Genomic DNA, 18,330 nt, shown 5'->3' with positions numbered 1-18,330 from the left:
GAACGTGTTGGTCGAGTTCGGGGACACCAGAAGGGGAGGAAGGTGGTGAAGGAGGAGGCCGAAGCCAGGGAGGACATGGCATGTCCCCCGTAATTATAGCAACAATAAAACAATTTTGATAATTATCTCAACTAGTGTATGGGAACACACGACATTACAGCGGGCACGGGTATAGAAACGGAAAGAGAGACGCATGGCGGAGAAAGAGAGCGGGGTAGGGGCGGAGAGGAGAGAAGAGGAGAGGAGAGGAGAGAAGAGAGAGGACACAACGACCGGGGCAGAATAATGACAATAATTACCATTTATATGCAAGTGCCGTCATTACCTGCACACGAGCAGAGCACGCATTCAATTTCGTATCTAATTTGAATAATTCAAACAAATCTCTCCTTCCTGCCCTCCTTCCTCTGCACGCTTTATAATCCCAATAAACGCGACGAGACATCGACAGTGATTCGCTTTTTCAGTGCTTACGAAGACTCCTTCTCTACGTTTACCTTGATTCCCTTCTGCGCTGCCCAATTGCACCGGTAACAATCGTTCGCTATCTTTTTTATTAAGCTAACGAGAGGCATCGTCAATTTTCCTTTTGTTTCCTTTTTCTCTTTGGATAATCGCGTGCGACGTTTGTTACGCTGCGATTCCACCGGTAAACAACGGAAGAATTACCATGTACCGTTTCTGCGATAATTAGTTGATACGTATTCGTGAGATAGAAATCCGGAAATCCAATAGCAACTAACGATCATTCGTGGATTACGATTGTAACGATTTACGATAAAAATGTATTACACGTGTTTCTAGTGTTGTAAGCAGCTTTGAAACGTGCATCGATAATATCGCTGATCGCTTCAAATGGGACGTCAAGTACTAAAACAGTGGCGACCTATCGCTTTAAATTCAATGGTGTGACATAAAAATAATTTCCTCCTCGATTGAATGAGATCGACGCGAACGAGACGCGAAAGGAAAGCGAATTAAATAAATAAGTAGGTCGTAAATTCTCGGAAGCGTTATGCATCCGAGGCACCGGCAGATTTCGCTAAATCAAGCGCAATTACCGATCCGTCGTCTCGTCTGAACCTGCAATTCCCCCATTGCCCTTACCTTCGCAACGATTCCAGTTCCTACCCTGGAATCACTCAATCCCCGTTTACCTCTCCCGTTCGCGCAATGTTTGCGCGCAGTCATGGCACCAGCAAAGTGGCCCTATCAATATTAATCGCAATATTTGCCTGGCATGCTCTTCGTCGCACTCTCTATTACCAATTAATCCGGTCGTGCGAAGTATGCTGCGAACGAGCAGATAGGCCATAACGCGCGAGATGAAGCGAGGGAACGAGAGAGCAAGAGTGACCAGGGGACAAATAAAAATGATGGAAGAAGAAAGACGGACAGAGAGGAAGAGAAAGAACGGGTGAGACAGTGAGACGGTGAAGGGGAAAGCGAGAGAGGCCAAAGAGAAAGAGAGAGAAACGACTCGTTGACGGGTTAGATATTGTGTCAGCCGAGTCGTCCAGCATTAAAAGTAATTACGACGTGATTGACCGAGGGCCCGTTGGCCGAGGGTGAGGCGACGCCGAGGGGAAGGCTAAATCATCGGAGTGACGCACGTAGCTCGTTGTTGCCTCCCAATTATACAATCAGCGAGACCAAGCAGAGGAGAAGCGAGAGGGAAAAACCGAAAGATAGACGAAGAGTGGGAAGGCCAACCCGTGCAGCAGAAGAAAGAAGCAAAGAATATACTTGGATCTTGTATCTCGTGACGGACGAAAGACGAGAAGAGACGGTGGCGGAATTACGTCAGGAACGTAGTGGGGCAGCCGTGGTCGTTCGAGTCGGCGAAGATCGGTGCCATCGCAACGATAATTGCCAACCGGAACCACCAGCACGACCGGGGATGCATCGAGACTCTCCAACATCGACTTTTCACAGCTACTTTCAAGGACAACGTTTTGTACTCGTGAACGTTACACATTCGACGGAAGGTGTTTGAATCCGCCCCTGTGCGAGACGAGAAGAAGAGGAAGACGGACGAAGGAAGATGGACCGATCGCGATCGTTATCGTCTATTATAAAGTCGAGTAAGTTGGCCTGTGATGCAGCTGCCGTTTTGTACGGCGATGACGACGGTGGTTTATAAGTCGTGATCTAGAAACAAATGAGCCATTGTGGAGGACAATCGTTCCGTTAAGGACGGGAGGAGGGCCAAATAGGCGTGAAGAATCGAACGACCGAGCTGGCAAGAAGAAGTAATCGATTTCGAGATGGTTTCCGTCGTACTGCGACGACGTCTAATCCAACCATTGCAAAAGGAAAACACATTTCGCGCTCGAACACCTCCCAAGTGCTACGCGCTACCATTCTTCGTTCGTTTAACGTTTGTTCCTCTCCGTGAATCAACGTGCGAGCTTTATTTAAACGTTTCTATTCTTACGTTTCTTTTCGACAAAATTGATCCCGTGATATTGAAATAACAAAGATACAAACTCGGTCGAAAGTATTAAAACTGTTCGGTTGGATATAAAAACTTAGTCGAAGAATGCTAAGAACAACGAAACGAAACCGAACGATACCACACCTCTACTCAATTAGGTTGAGTATTTAACAGGTAGGTATACACGTAACACTGGAAGAAAAGGAAACAATAATATTTTGATTTTGTTAGCGGTATTGTTCCAACCATAATCTTGTGTACCCTTCGTTTCAAGTACTAGACACTTGAGTATTTCACGCTATGAAGTACGCGCCAATTGAGAGACAAAGGGCTGCACGAGTTGGCAAGGGTGACTCGGTATGACGATATTACAATAGTTTCTATGAAGCCTTTTCTTCGAAGCTATGGCCATTAACGGCGCCCTCTTCCTCTTTCTGCCGATCGTTCATTCCGTTATTTTACTGTTTGACTCGACTTTAGAGCCTTTTCAAGGTTGTACTTGAAGACATTCATCGTGATAAATAGTCTCCTACGTGGTGCGACCACAATTAACGGAACCGTTTTCACGCGGCAGCGGCTCTTCGTGGCGGTTATTCAGAAAAATCCGCTTTGTTGCATGGGAAAATACCAGACGCGAATTTTTTCCCTTTCGGGAAATCAATTTCCTGCCGAAGATGGATATTTTATCAGCGACAAACTCAAGGACTTGGAATCGTTATTTACGACGAATGTGATAATTGAGCGTGAAGTATAGATACGTTACGTTATTGCAAAACGAAACGTGAGAGCAAATTAATCGAATCCATAGTTCGTTGCCATCGAGCGCACAACAAAGCGTCGTACATATTAACTTTTGAAATCGTCGATCCACGTCGCAAAGCTAATTCGTCGGTGAAAATCGGTGGACACTGGCGAAACGACTTTGTGCTCGTTTATTCGCGATGCGTGTACAAATTCGTATTGCATACACGTACCGAGTATGCCACTCCTGCGTTTAAGCCACCAATTTTACGACATTGCAGAACCGTGATTCAAATCCTGGAAACCTTGCTCGAATTAAACACCGACGCGTTCCAAATATTAACATTAATAATATACCAGTGTCTACATGCCGGTTTAACAGTAACTTTCAGATCGAAAAACATTTTCCCGCTTCTTCGCTAATTTACTTCGCGAAAGGGGAATAGATCGGTAAAGATCGGGCAGCGAATTAATACTTGGAACGTGGTAAAATTTAAATAACATAATCTACGTGTCAAGGTACAACAAATACTTAAAAATAATAGATATTCTACGGAATTTCAACAACAAGTTGTTTATCGCGCGATTTTTACAAACTTTTACAACTTCGCGAAGCTATGAAATCAACGTGGCAGGAGAAGAATCGTTTCGAATCCACCAAGTTCCTTTTTATAAGTAGAAAAAACAAGGATCGATAATATTTAAGTGAAAAAAGAAATTACAGATGAAACGTTGCGTTAAGAGAACGTTGACCCTTGACGAATCGAGATAAACCAATTCACAGAAAAGCTTCTCACTAAATTTCTCTACTCTAACCATTCTATCCTAGTAATAGCGACCGAGCCATTACCATTAATTGAAGAACAACAATCGAACAGGCTTTCGACCATCATTATCCTCTAGTAGATCGCGTTTCTACGATTCGTTCGGCAACATGAAAGAGTGGGATCCATCCGCGGGCCTTCGCTCGCATTTCACGACTCATCGACGAAAGCCGTCCGATCGATCTTGGATCTCGCGATCCAGGTTCCGTGTTCGATGTGGGACCCGTCTGAGAGGCCCCGCGTCAGCCAAGGCAGCTCGCGTCCAACGGTTATCCAGGCACCGACGAGACGCGTCCGCGGTTTGAAAGGTGGGCGCCCCGGCACCGGTTACGAGCCTGGGCGTTAAAATGTATCGAAAAGAGACAGCGTTACGTACGCGGCACGTATTTATGGGCATGAACCCGGTCAGAACGGAGAAAGAGACAGAAGGAGGCGATCGGTATGGACGAGTCGGCGGATCCGGGCTAGGTCGTTCAACCAACCGGTGAACCATCGAACCATCCGAGCGACCAGCAACGGTCGGTGCGGAGCACCTTGCTCTCTTAACAGTCCTAACCGAGGTTAGAAAGAGAGGAACTGGCCCCTCGCGCGGGGACGAGGAAAGCGGCCGGAACGGGCCGCGGAATAGAGCGAGAGAGAGAGGAGCCGTAACGATCGGCGGTCGCACAGGATCCGCCAATGGTGAGTGACTTTATGTCTCCGTTGCAAGTGTGAACCGGGCATAAGCAGGCAATCTTACAGAGAAATCGCGCGCGACTGTGCACGCCAATGTTACGATACGCTCGACTCTTCTCGCTCGTGAGCCCTGGCTCCCCAGGGTGGAGTCCAAAGGCTCGCCGGTGTATTAATAACGTCGCCCTGATTTATCGCGACGCGAGGGTTTCACTCGGTCATGAGCTCGCGAAAGTGTTTTAAACGCCGGTATCGTGGCTAACTGGTAAATGGATTAATTGAATTGAAAGAGGAAGTTGGATTTATGGATGTATATCGGAGGCCAGTGGGTTTGAAGATGATGAAACGGTAGAATTTTGGTATCGTAAAGCATCTGACTGAAAGATGGTAGTGATATATAGTATGGTAGCAGGATACACGTGCGAGGATATACCTATTTTTCTTGCAAGAGTAGCGGCACGAGAGAAGGCGAATTCGTGCTCCTTTGAAGATGCTCTTAAACGTTTCACAGATTCCAGCTCTGTCAAACAAGTCCCTCCTTCCTTGCTCGTATGCGCCAACGTACGAAAGGTTCGTTTGTTTCCACTTGCTTCGCAGAATCTCTTTATACAGTCTAACGATCCCGTACGTGAAACAGGGTTGTTACACATACGAGAGAAGTCTAACTGGTACGTACATCCCGAAGAAGGCTACGAGTCGGAGCAGCGATAAAACCTTCTCGAAACGCTTCGGATAATTGTTACGAGAAGGTAGGTATCCGTTATTCGGCGTGCACTGGTGAAATTTCAAAAAAATCCGCGAGAGAAATAAAAACGAGGATGTGTTGGGATTAAAAGACCGTTGTTTATCCGAGTCTTCCATTGAGTTACTTCGCCATTAAACAGATTAAAGGGACACAATCAAGGAGAAAGCACTTGTCGTCGAAAAAAACACCTAAATCAATGATATCTCGACGGCCTGAAATCGTAAGGTACGCGGGTCTGGCAACCCGCCCACAGTTCAGGCTCCGCTCTGTTCACGTCCGTTCCTCCCAAACATAGCAAAATGGAGAAACGTGTTGTCTCGACGTCAAATCGTAGCACGCGGCGAACACCGTGCCTCCCCCGGGCCGTCCATTCCTCGATCTCTGGAATAATATTCCCAACGTTTTTTTACGGGCCACGTACTCAAGACAAGAGGAAGGAAGAAAGGGACCACGGGCAGAACGAGGAGAAGAACAGTGGAAGACGGTGGAGGCGCTCCACCACGGAGAATTGAAAATGATGATTGGCGGTAAGCGGGCTGCCAGCAGTGATGGAGGAGCAGTAGAGAGGTGGTCAGCTACGAGAAACGGACAGGGAAAGGGATAAAGAGAAGGAGATAGAACGAGGCGATGGGGTACTAAATAAGAAAGCGATGAGGGGGAGGTGGAAGCCGGAGGAGGACATCCAACCTAACCGGAGGGGAAGAGAGACCACTTGGAAGGAAAAAGAGTCAGGAGCGCGCGAATTAAGTCGATCGCAGTGCGTGGAACCACATCCTTCGCGCCCGCTACCTTCGAGGATATCGCTTTTCTTTCGTCCTTTCCCTCCTCGCCCTGTTTCGGCCACCTCCCTCTCTGTCCCACCTTTTAACGTTGTTCGAAGCGCGTACCTCTTCTTTATTATCGGCATCAAGCATCGTCTTTTGTTTTATAATAACCGGCGTTGCTGCGGTCGCGCCGCTCTCGTAGCTCCTTTTGCAATGCCGGAGGAGCAGCTCTCCAACTACTGCAAAGAGAAGAGAAGAGAGACGCGGGACGGGGAACGAACGAAAGGAGAGGGGTATCGCGATAAATTGCCAATGCCTCGTAACGCTGACTTCACGCGCTCTTGAACACGCACTTTGGGTATTGTCACTGAAAAGCCGCGTCCCCGTCCGCGGGACTATTCTTGTGATTAACCGCAAGGCGAATTATTTCTATCGAAATCGCTCCAACGGGAAAAATCGGTCCACAAGGGAACAATGTTTCAAGACAAAGATCGGTCGTGCGAATCGTCGTAAGGAATATTTCGTAAAAAGAAATCGTGACGACAGCTGGCATCAGTCGCCGAACTTGCGATATTAGACGTAGCCGACGCAAACACGGAGTAATCCCTGGAGCAGCAGGGTGCATCCGGAAGTATTTAAACTCAAGTCGCTGACATTGCGCTCGAAGCTGCTCATCTCGCACCCTTATATTAAATATTCTCCATTGCATCCCGGAGAGGCGATGACCACAGAAATATATATATATATACTCTCTCTCTCTCTTCTCTTTTTTCTCGTTTTCCATCTTCGTTCTTTTTTTATTCTTTTTGGACTGGAAGACGAGATCGAGCGGACGGATAAGGCTGTGACACGCAGCGACGCGCAGGGCGCCCTTAATCCGGCAATAAAAACCTCGGCTCACGTATATTATTTTATTTAGTTTCCCAAACTGCCACGACTTAAACGCATCCATAATTACCGGCGACTACGTGAACCGCTTAACTTATCGCGCGTTTCGACCGACTCTCTCGACCCTCTGTGCACCGCTGTACGATCGTCGACGGTCGTGTGTGCGCGCACGCCAACATGTATCGTCGATCGTACGTACGAACGTAATTTATGCGTGCGTGGATTTTAACTCCCACGCCATGAAGGCATACCACGAGATTGTTCGTGCCCACGATTGCGCGTATACCTGTCCGACCCGTAAGAATTATCCGTGTCCATTTGCGACTGGCTCCCGATACGCCCAGCCCGAATTCGGCTCAATGGAGTCGTTATCTATCGGGAACAAGGTGTTGAGAATTCGGACGGTCGCGATATTTCCCTCGTAATTTCCTAGAATCGGATATTAGGGTTTTTATGCGACCAGCTCTTCTCTAGCGTCCGTTTCGATCGCTCGATGGACCATGTTACTAAATATATATTATTCTTAAAAGCACGCAATACGTTGAAAGAAAATTGTTGGAATCGAAGATTAGATATGCGTAAAATCTTAGTGCAGCAAGTTAAGTTTAAGTTACGTTTTATTAGAAAGATTTATGCGCTTTGTTCGTGGATACTGATCGTAAAATTGAAGAGGCAAAAAATCATTTACGTTCTCCAGGTTCCATAATGGCAAAATGTTCAGAAACATTAACATCAAATATCAAGTGAATTGACAATAAGCACTTCATACTTCATACGTGTAATCAAAGTTTAGTTTCGATGTAACAGATTATCTGTGCAAACGCATAACCCGTGAAACGATTTAAATGATAAAATTCGTAAAGCAAAGAACATCGTAAAATTAAAAATTTCTGTATAAAGATACATATTTCTCGATATAGGACTAAACTTCTTTAACGTGATTTTCTACTAATATTCTTTATTATGATATTATAATTTATTTTTAATTTTCGCAGATTATAAGAACAAATTTTTCGGTTTGTTCGGTAGAATTCTTCCAACTTGTCTCAATTTCTAACCGCGTCTCGCACTGCGAAAGCACTCTGAGAGCTCGCGTTAAATTAACGCCAGTCATAAATAATATACGTATATATCGATATGTATGTAAATTAGTGGCAATTTTACGTTCGTGTTCGTTGTCTTTTCGAGGTTCGTTCCTCGCCGACTCGAAAGCGAGTTAGTCCCCCTTCGGATGGCATTACTTTCCCTTACTTAGTACCAAGAGAAATAAAACGCATCCCTTATACTTAACTACCGTATAATGGCTTGCAGTCGCCTAGGTAGCAGTCGCGAATCATTGTATCCAAAGCAGAAGCAGCAGCAGCAGCAGCAGCCAGTTGCTTTGGTCTTTGGTCGACGAAGGGAAACACGAGAGGGGAACGGCATAACAAGTGAAGCGCGCGATCAAGAATAATGTGAAAACGGACAGCGCGCGCGGACAAAACGACGAAAAAGAGGAGAACAATGAACGATGCTCGCGCTCGCTCCACGTAGACCCAGCAATTTCGTCGAATTGCAAGCGATTACCGTCGCACGGCAGCTCGAATTTTCCGTTTGTTTGAGTTACGGAGTTGTGCAAGGCCGCGAAATGCTTCGAGGTTCGACGAAACAGACCCACGGCCAACAACACACCAGAAACATCAGAAGACTCTCTCTCTGTCTGTCTGTCTGTCTGTCTGTCTCGTCTAGAGAATAGCCATAGTTGGAAAAGAGGAGCGAGTTGTACGACGAACAGTTTGAACAACGAGCGCAACGAAGAGGTACAACAAGAAGAAATTAGAGGTCTCGAAGAAGAAACGAGAACGGACAAACGGGAAAGAGATACGGGAAAAGAACCCACACGGTTTACCTGAGCGTATTACCGGTCCGGTAATATGCCCAATGGCCACAGATTAACACTCAAATGAACTGCGGGAAACACCAGAGTCTCTTGCCCTTTCGAGAGAACCTAGTTTACTCTTTACCAGACTCTTTGTTCGAAACGTTTCTGAATCTTCGTTTGCCTCTCTGTCTGTTTGTCTGTACGTACCACTGCTAGACAATGGTACTGGCTATTCCACGCCACGATTTTTCCGGCTGCCGAATAAAGAAGGAGCAGCCGAGGGAGATAGAGGGGAGATCGGAGAAAGAGAACTCGCGCGCGCGTCTCCAGCAGCAGACCCGCTAGAAAGAGGATAATTCCCTGTAAGTGGATAATGCCTCGACGGTGCTCCTTGCCTACGCACCCAAGATCGTACTCCAACCTCCTGCTTCCTCCTCGTTCTCGATCCTCCTTTCCTACCGTCGTTTCGCATGGTAGTTTTGTGGCTGGTGGTTGAAGGCTTTGTAGTTTGGAGCCCGGTAGTCTCCGTCGCTCCTTCTATCGTTTCTATCTACGCGGTTCTATCTTCGTCCTTCTGCAGGATCTTATTGTACAACTCGCTTTCAAAGTTCCACTCGTTGCACCCGGACGCGCCACCACCGTGGAATTCGCGTTTTTCCTTCTTCGTCGCTTTCTCCCACCTCCTATCCTCTCCCTTCGCTCCCCTTCACCTTCCTTCCCTCCCCCATCGCTGGCTCTAGGGTTTTATCGCGCGAGATACCCTCGCTGCCGTTTGCGGTTCATCCTCCAATTATCCCTAATACAGAGAATACCGTGGAGCGTTATTATTACTCCCGGCTATTCCCGATTGTTGCTCTTTCCTCGAGATTTTCGTTTGTGCCACGTTGTAGGTGCAGTCTAAACTCGGACGAACAGACGGATGGTAATTGGCCTGATTCTTCCAGTCGAAAATCCGTGAGCATATTCAAAGTGTTTCGTTGTTTAATATTCCAAGGTATTCAAACGTTTTCAGAGAAACAAAGTTGTTGCTTTACGGCGCGGTATCAAGAGAATCCAGGTCTATAATTGTAAAATTGTTGGTATTTTAGATTTAAAAGTTTAACCCTTACGAATGTGAGCAAAATTTTGCTGTTATCCGATATGTGTATACGTAAATTCGAAGCTTTGATATTTAAAACATTCACGGAAATTCTCACATAAAAATGGCGAAAAAGATGTGGATCCAGAGAAATTATTTTGATTTTCCGGAGCGAAGTCGCGTTATCGCAAAAGTTTGTGCGCTCTGTGATATCTTTTCTCCAGAAATGAAAGCGGTATGTACTCAAAGAGAGGAAAAATATGTACCGAATAGGTTGTTCGAGGTCGTGGATAATTGTCGTATTTCGAGTCGGGTATTGGAGTACGTGCAAACTGTCGACGGTACATCCCTTACGGTTAAACGAACGAAAGAACGTGGTAATACTGTTCGTCGTTAAATCCATGGCATGGCCTAACGTAGCGTTTCGCATGGCTACCACTGTCTGAAAGGCAAAGAACAGACGGTCAAACGATACACCGCCCTGAAATCTACATTTATCCTCTGAATTTTATAGGCTGCCGTCAGAGCGATTCCGTTGTTCTCGGCACCGAGAGCTTCTCTCTTTGATGGTCTTTCCTGCAACAGCTAAATGCTCGACGCGGCGTGAACGAATCATCCACCGTGCAACTTTTTGCCCGTCGATCGCAATGACTTTTACGACGGTCAAGTCCCTGGGATGGTTCTTACGATCATAAACGTGTCAGCTGTTAACTTTCGATCGGTATGCTATCGCGCGAGCCGATGATAGCGTTAGCAAGCTCGCAACCGAATATCCTGTCCACGCAATACCTGACGGAGGAACGATTGATGCCGCGTCATTTCGAACGAGAATTCGCAAATTTGCCGCGTACTTTAACAGTCACGCGTGAATCTCGCGGTTAGCCGATTCTCGAGTCGGTATTTCAGTAGAAATGCAGATTCCTTTCTCTTCGCCAGGTTTCTCGAGTATAATCGCGAAGACGATGCGCGTAAGATCGTAAAAGATCATCGTGCGAACAGAATACGATGGTCTGTCGAGAATTTTAGCTAGAAGCGAACGATCTAGGAAAAGGAGTAACGAGTATCGAGTTTCCACGAAGAATGACGAAACAAGGAAGTAAATTTTACGCTCGTCTAGGTTTCCCGCGCGACCATACGACGAACGATGGAACACACAGAGAAGCGAGGAGAAGGAACTGAGTGCAGAACGATCCAGAGCAACGGAACCAGTAGAAATCTCTCGCTACCTTTTCCAGACCTCCAGCGGCGCGGCGATCGAAAACGATAGAATAGAGCAAGGTATTCCGTGTAAAGCGTTCGTCAGGGCAATCGTATAGCGGTGAGAACGAGTTCGCTCGCGTTTCATCGAATGTTCCCATGGATGCCGTGGTTCGTGATGCCGGAAAAATCCATAACGTCAGCCACTAGTAGGCAAAGCACAATCCTATTGGCTCTCTTCCCGTTGCTCGACACACTGCGAGAGAGCTGATAGCGTCCAAGCTGACGAGTCCATAAGCCAAGTTTTCGAAGTGCATCTTGAGACTGCTGCGCGTTCCTGTATCGTGTATACCACGTTGGTCGCGTACAAGTATATATAAGTATTTCCACGTACGGGGATGACTCGGTAGACGACCAGCGGACAGGGATCAGCGAAGACCTCGGCCGAGCACAGTTTTGTTATGAGGATCGTATAATATTCCAGTCAGACTCGCGGCTGTACAACGGGCATCGGCATCCGCGAGCTGAATGACAATTCGGCGGATCCGAAGCGCTGGGTAATTGCCAGCTTAGCCAATCATTATAACGTGTATGGTGGATATGCTACGGGTTGACAGGCCTCGAATAACCGACAGTTAACGGACGGTTGACATTCGTGATTTACGTGAATGCGCCATAAATCTGGCTAGCTCTGAAACCTAGACCCCTTGCGCTCGTGCCTTTTTAACATGCTGCGACCGATTCGTTCTAAAGCTTCGGCTACCTTATTTGGAGGATTTGTCTACCGCTTCGTAGATCAGCCGTCGATAAATGTGTTCCTAGTTGATACCAGTCATGGCTATTATACAAAAACTTATGTGTCTAGTATATGATGTAACAATTTGACGACTGACGCAGTTAAATTTGATTGCATATCACGAATTGGTATATCAGATATATGAAAAGTTCTTCGGACATTTATTTATCCTTTACAAGAAACAACTCTGTCTCAACTTTCATGTGTCTTACTGTACGATCTTTGACGATTAATTTTTATGCCTTTCTCTTTGCAATTTCGTATCGATTAGAAACACAACAGATCGCGAATGACCAACTTAGTCAGATTCGCAGCGATCCCCGATTTATTACATAGCGAACTACTACGATGCCAAGTTATTATGGAAAACCTATCCATATTAGAAATCAAATTAAATGGCTTCTCTTGCCAAGGAGAAGTAAACGATCGCGACGATATTCCTCGAGGTAAATCGGAATACGATAAATTATTGCAAATAATAATGTCATCGCGTACCGTGGAAGGTGCTCGTTAAACAGAAGGCAGTACAATCGTGCTGCTAATGACCGGAGCAGGAGAGTTGTTTCTTAGTATAACAACGCCAGCGACCGTAGATACTTCGTCACGCGTAGAGGATGTACGAGTCCCAGCGAATCATTAGCAAGGTATCCGCCTTGAAGGCTGGTGCTTTCCTTTTAGCCAGATGCTTTTGTAGATTTTAATCCGCAGATCGTTCGTACGTTACCACCCAAATGAGATCCTTTATTTCCTCTCAGCTCAATAAACACGATATCTCGCTGCAATGCTTATTCGATTAAACCACTGGAACCATGTGATTTCGTAATTCTGCGATTGTCCTAATATTTACGTAATATTTACGTTTAGGTTGGTAGTTCATTGTCCCTTAAATATTGTGTTTTTTTTTCTTTTTTTACCTTATTAAATATTTATCGAAGACGATCTTTAAAATTCACCTAATGGCCAGGAGATATGTTCCAGCTCGAGAAAAGAAACAATGAGTGGAAATCACGAATTGGAATTTACGTCACATAGTTTTGAAGTTGGTGTGCCGGCTATTTTTACGTGCTACGCGAAGAATGAATAATAAACCGCGTATCCGCGTTTTAACTTCTGAACTGGAGAACAACATAACTGTTCAGGTTGCGTGGGTTATTCGTAGTATAAATGGATATTGACAAAACCATCTAATTAGACTTGTAGCGAATATACCCAAGTGAAAGGTTCGTAGGCGTGGCAGGAAGTGCACAATGGATGGGAAACATGATAGCACACATTAAATATATATGACCGCGAAAACCTGAGGCTAAGAAAGTTACTATACCGCAAAAGGTTAATTACTACGCAGAGTATTATTATTCTTACTACTAGTAATGCAGTTTGATCGCGGACCATGATATTTCCCTTACGTTACCGAATCAAACCTCTTCCATCGAGATCGCGATATATATAAATCAATTCTTGCCCGATGGAGGCCGAATCACCGCTGTCACGAGCGTCGGCTATTTTATTTCATGTATATTACGTTTTATTAAGCGAAGAATGAAAAAGTCTTGCAATACCGGAAGGCAAGCAACGGATAAACCTAACTATATGCAAAACACTTTTTACCTCTACGTGATAATTACATAAATTTAAAAAAAAATAAGGTCGCTCACATGGTTCAGATAGCCGTTGAGAAATATTTGCATATTTCCTTGTTCTCCTTATCAGGCTTTATTCATTTCACTTTCATGGTTATTTTCATAGCTGTATAAAAATACTACCATGTAAATGATATGAAATTTAACATACTAGGATCTGATAGATTATCTAAATAAATATAATAATATGCAAACGCTTTTCGTAGCTACTGTAAATGTAACCTAGAAAATAATAGACGTGTCTTCAACGCCCGTTAAGTAACACGTATTGACTATTTAATTTTACCTTATACTATTAGAGTTTAACACTACTCAAGATATCGTCGGTTATTTTCGTTTTATTTGCCACCACTGAACGCGTGTACGTCGAAGCGCGGCGCATTATGTAAATTATTTGTGATGGAGTACACGGTTCGCGGGTTCGTTAGTTAAAGAAAATTATTGCGACCGGCAAAAAGGATCGCGAAGAAGGATCGAACGTATTAATGCGTTCAAGGAAGGTATGGCCATGTAATGTTTCGAGTTTCTGTTTCAGGAACCGTACGACGTTTCGCGGAACACAACGGCTCGTAAGCGGCCGTCGTGCAGGCGTTAAAGATCTGATGCCCACTAATGACGAAGTCTTGTGTTCACGTGTTGACACTAACTGATCACGAAAAGGAGGACGAAGAAGTGTCAATGATTGCTTCGCTGTGTCATCCTGTCCGTTTGATAAATGGTCAGAACTCTAATAATATAATACATATTTCAGTACGGAGCATGTGTTTGGTATTTTTTCAAATTCCACCGATTGAATATCCTTTTCGCGGCCATTATCACCATCCATTTCTTGGCCATAATAAATCGTACAGAATACGTTCATTACGACTGCTATCGCGCAGGTATCGCTGGTAGATCTCCAAGATTCTAATTCAATTAGATTCGGGTTTTACATTCGATTCACCATCTCACGTTTTCTTATCAGATTCTTCCTGAATAAAAATGTCATAGTTGCGGACCCATTTCGTCTCGTTATTGATTTAAAAATACAAAAGTTCTAGAGAAAATTAACGTTACCGACAAAACGATCAGAGACTTATCGATGATTCGCGAATCCCGTCTAAAGAGCTTCTCTCGATTTTTCATTTCTTGTAAAAGATATAAATATAAGAGTACGTAATAAGAAGACGAAAGAGGCAACGAGCTAATAAAACGCACTATTAGGTTGGCAATATCGGAGAGAATAGGGTACCGAGAAATCAAGCGTCCGGTAGAAGAATCTCCGGACGGATCCGAACAAGGGCTGGTCGTGCAGGCGTTAAGGATCCGATGACGCTAATGACGAGGCCATGTGTCCGCATATTGACGCTAACTGGACTGACCGCGAAGAAGGAAAGCAAGAAGGATACGAAAGAAGAAGCAGAAGAAGAGAAGAAAGATAAAAGGGGAAGAGGTGGCGATGGTTTGCAGTACCACGAGTAGAGTAGAAGACCGGTGTGCACGGAGGTAACGGAGGTAACAAACGTCTCCTCGAGGCCTCGAGTGTGGTAGAAAGGCGGAGGAGGGAGGGCCGCGGCAAAGGGTTCTTCCGAGGTGAGGAGGCCGTTTTTGAGCCGCGGAGATGATTTACCTTACAACTAACAATATCCCTCCTTACGGCCCTGGCGGATTTATTAGTTCTCTCTCTTTCCTTTAGGGTTAGTCCGCAGAGGTGAGAGGCAGATCGTCTCGCGAGAAGGACCGCGCTCGAGGGAGAAGGAAGATGAGAAAGCCCCAGGCTCGAGCCCAGCACCTCATTACCCGATAATTTACTACGCGAGTAATTAACTGGGCACACAAACGGTGCCACGTTATATACACCCTGCGCGCATATATACGCCTCGACGACTCTTCCCTGGCTCTTTTCGATTCTCCAGGCTCATATATTACCGGTGCCGCGTCCTCTTGCCGATCTATTTATCCATTCGTTTGTAAGCGATGAACCTTCGACGTGCGAGTGCACGTAGGTATTTCCAAAGACCAGTCTGACAATAATCGCTTAAACGATAGAAAATGAGACGGCGGAGACGGAACCGCGTGCGGAACATCGCCACGGAATCGTACGTAGTTCGGTGCACCGTGTTTCTTTCGTTCGCACGGTTATAAATGCGACGCGATATTCCTCGTTCGCGCCCAACGTGTTGTATGCTTACAAAGCACCGGCAAACGAGTGTATATATCGGGGGATATCGTATGTTGCGAAAGAAAGTATCAATCGAATCCTCGTTACGTGTGGTACACGCTTGTTTCATGATCTATACGCTGTGTTAACCATTCTTCTGTATTTGTACTTTTTAACGCAACGTTACGGATAGGTACACTTAGTTCTATATTACCTAACAATGTCTCTCTGAATCTCGTGAGAAGCTTTAACATTTATCTAGGAATTTACGATCATTTACCTTACCTGCTTGTCAGAAATAAGTTTGTGCAAGTCATCCGGTTTTTAAGAAATTCAACAGCGTATCGAACCACTCCGGGGGTACTTATTTTATTCTCGGGAATTAGTCCGAGCAATGAAATGAAAAAAAAAAGATCTTGCTGTTGAAAGAATAGGACGAAATACATATTTAGATTGTAGTTCCCCTAAACGCATTTCTCGATGATTTAGTTTCGCAAATATGGATCCGGTGGACACTAAGAATATATAGTATTTTGAGCTCGTCATTAGCATCGGATCTACGGCCGTTACTCTACCGATTCCCCGAGTTGGTGTTCGCAAAATATGGACTGGATCGTTGAAAGGCGGCCGTGTGTCGGCGAGGCGAACGTTTCCGCGAAAGACGGACGAGAACCGAAGAAATCGCCATTTATAGGCGCTACCGAGGTGGCTATCGCTTGTTATTCGTACGAGCCCCGGCACGTTCCTGGATTTTTCATTTGATACGCATTTTACGATTTTTCGCGTGCGACTAGCTTAGCCTCGGCTTCTCTGTGCAGTCATCAGATCGAGGCTGCCTGCATGCTAATCGATCTCTCTGGCTGAGCCAGAGAAAACTATGCATGAAGAATGGTTCGCCGTGCTAGGGCTGCGAAATCGATCGTTCGATTTCTTTCAGCCGATCCGAAAGCCGATTGGCGCGGTTCTATTCGTTGTCATCGTAATTTTCATTACACGATACGTCCCGTCCATGAATCAACGCTCTACGACATTGGTATACTGATTCGGTTAGAAGCACGTGGACGTGATTGATAACAAAAGCGCGAACCGGTACTTTTCCTTTCCCACAACCGCGTGGTGGTTCGCGGGTTCGAACACGGCGCCGATCGTCGGTGCCAAACTTAATTTATTAAAGGTAATATGTTATCATTTTCCGTTAATAAATTTTTGCCACATCGGCAATAATTTAGCAATGCAGGCAGATTAATTTGAGCGTCGCCTCGGCGGGTTGTTAAGCGGACGATAAATATCCCCGTAAATCTGCAACGACAATGTAAATCACACCTCCAAATTTATCATCTTTCAGCTATTTAAACGAAGAGGAGGAAGAGTAAGAATAATTCTAAGACGGGGATGCGTACGAATATTAAAATAAGGTGTCAACCCCTGGACGGTATAATAAATTGCTGGCAAACGGTAGGAACCACCGAAGAGACAGTAGTTTATTATCAGGCCATGAGCACCACTGGCAAACTGACATCGTGTTGACCACCGACACGTTTGCCGAGAAGGATGCATATGCTGGCCGCCGTGGTGCAGAGCAGTTCGGTACGCGAACAGAGCACTAAAATAATAATGCTCGCGACTATAGGGCCCTCTGGGGCTTCGTCGACCGCAGGAGAGGCCGCGAAGAGAAGCAAGAGATGCGTGCCTAGGCCCGAAGAAAAGGCGTCGGAGCTGATTAGAATGAGAATAGACGTGGGTGTGGATGCGTGTTAAAGTTGAACGAGGAGGGAAAGAAAAAAGAAAGGAACTACGTATACGAGAACGAAGAGGAACACGAGCAACAGAGAGGGAGACAGCTACGGATCGGAGAACGAACAGATGAGAGATAGAAGCGAGCAAACTAAATAATAACCCCCACTTTCAGGCCGGAGCCATCAGCCGTCCTCTGAAACCCGAAAAGACCACCCGGTGCAACGCAACGGAACGAGAAGTTGTGCGCCGAGCCAACAAGTGGGCTCAGGTGAGCAGAGGTGAGCATTTGAAATGGTAATTACGCCCTGAAACCGACGATCGACGATAAAACGATTTCGAATGGTCACCTCGGTTAGATGAAGTTTCACGTGCCTCCACCGACCGATAGCACATCCTCGCACTGTCCTCTTCTGTATCGTATTTGTCATTTCGAGCCGCAAAAATTTATCGCCTCTCTTCCACGCGTTCCACCTTCGATTTATTCTTCGTTCTTTCTTTTTCTTATTTGTCGTATTGCGTGAAAACACGAAGTAAATCTTGTTTCTCGTTATGACGAGCGTTGAAAAGATACATTGTTAAAACGGTACGCACGAGCACCGAGCAGAAACAAGTATAAGCTCTTTCGAAGCGCAATACCGGAATTTAATTATTCTTTCGTTCGTGTTGCTCATCTTGGACCACGGCGATCGCCAGGCGTCGGTGCATTATGCATACGAGAACCTGAGACCGGGACTTATGAAGGATCTGATTGAGTTCTGAGTAAATGGCATCTGGTTAGCCAAGCTGCTAATTAAACACCCACAAAGGATA

At 45.5% G+C, this 18,330-nt stretch overlaps 1 long non-coding RNA gene across 5 annotated transcripts; it reads left to right on the top strand.

Moving 5' to 3' along the window:
- The first annotated feature begins 427 nt into the window (after positions 1–427).
- On the top strand, positions 428–15,691 carry LOC132907413 (uncharacterized). 5 transcript variants are annotated; one of them, XR_009658169.1, is made up of 5 exons: positions 439–530; positions 805–2,611; positions 11,128–11,288; positions 14,179–15,215; positions 15,319–15,691. It is a non-coding gene; the product is annotated as an uncharacterized LOC132907413 (long non-coding RNA). The 5 variants fall into 5 exon arrangements; XR_009658166.1 differs by lacking the exon at positions 439–530 and having other exon boundaries at positions 537–2,611; positions 14,179–14,361; positions 14,847–15,215; XR_009658167.1 differs by lacking the exon at positions 805–2,611 and having other exon boundaries at positions 428–530.
- The last annotated feature ends 2,639 nt before the right edge of the window (positions 15,692–18,330 follow it).

The sequence above is a fragment of the Bombus pascuorum genome, chromosome 5 (assembly GCF_905332965.1).
Source record: "Bombus pascuorum chromosome 5, iyBomPasc1.1, whole genome shotgun sequence".
Lineage (NCBI taxonomy): Eukaryota > Metazoa > Arthropoda > Insecta > Hymenoptera > Apidae > Bombus > Bombus pascuorum.
This window is presented reverse-complemented; position numbering and strand designations above follow the sequence as displayed.